The sequence below is a fragment of the Protobothrops mucrosquamatus genome, unplaced genomic scaffold, assembly GCF_001527695.2.
Source record: "Protobothrops mucrosquamatus isolate PMUCROS unplaced genomic scaffold, P.Mucros_1.0 scaffold917, whole genome shotgun sequence".
NCBI lineage: Eukaryota > Metazoa > Chordata > Lepidosauria > Squamata > Viperidae > Protobothrops > Protobothrops mucrosquamatus.
The window spans coordinates 158,044-159,161 of NW_015387168.1; positions in this window are offsets into that span (position 1 = coordinate 158,044).

Genomic DNA, 1,118 nt, shown 5'->3' on the forward strand with positions numbered 1-1,118 from the left:
GGTCCATAGTTACCTTTCCATACAGAAGGAAAAATAGGCTCAAAGGGTTTGCATTTAGCAGAAGCTATTGTTATTCAGCTTTTTTAAAAAAAATAATAATAATCCTTCTGGCTGCATAAATTAACATTCTTTTATCCCATAGCTAAGCTTTATTCCCTAGAGCTGACAGGTGAGTTCCACTTATTTTACAATAATTGTTCCCTTTCTTTAGTCACCCTAATATCCTTCCAGAAACACAATAGAAAAGAATCTTTAATCTTTCTCCCTCCCTTCCTTTCTCAAAGCTCCTTACAGTCGCAGATGTTACTTTATTAGAAAGGAGCAAGAGCCTTCTTGGATAGATGAAAAGTAACAAGGAGAGAGGGTGAATCATTGGGGCTACAGTCTCCTCCCTGGCCTTTTCTATCTCCCCTTCATTATGGGATTGCAGCGTTCTGGATATCACCTAAAGCTGATTCTTCAGAAAAGCTGGAATAGGTTTCCTGCCCAGCTTGGAACCATTGCTTAATAACAGGGGTCTTCAAACGTGGCCCTTTTATGACTTGTGGACTTCAACTCCCAGAATTCCTCAGCCAGCGAGCTGGCTGAGGAATTCTGGGAGTTGAAGTCCACAAGTCATAAAAGGGCCAAGTTTGAAGACCCCTGCTTTTTTTTTAAAAAAAAAATAAATTTTATTTATTTTTCATTGAAAAACACAGACATAAATCTTTTATCACAATATCAACCAAAGAAAAATCAACACTAATCAATACATTCATGGACGTGTCCGGTGCCCCCCTCCCGCACCACCCTCTTCCACTTGCCTACACCTTCCTCCTCTCATCCTACCACCACTCCTCCTTCCTCCCTCTTTCCTACCTCCCTTTCTCACTCACCCATCCCGTCTGTGCAGTTGGGGTATCACCGGGCACCTCCTTAAAAAAAAAAATCATACATGTATATACATATAAATCTATAATACAAACCTACCCCATTCCCCCCTCCCCCCCAAGACTTCCCAAAGCTAATCTAGGAAATAAACACAAAATAATCCAATTCTACTCAAAACTACTCATTATTACTACACACTAGTACAAAATTGCTGTGACTCTAAAATAACATTAAATTACAACAAAAAA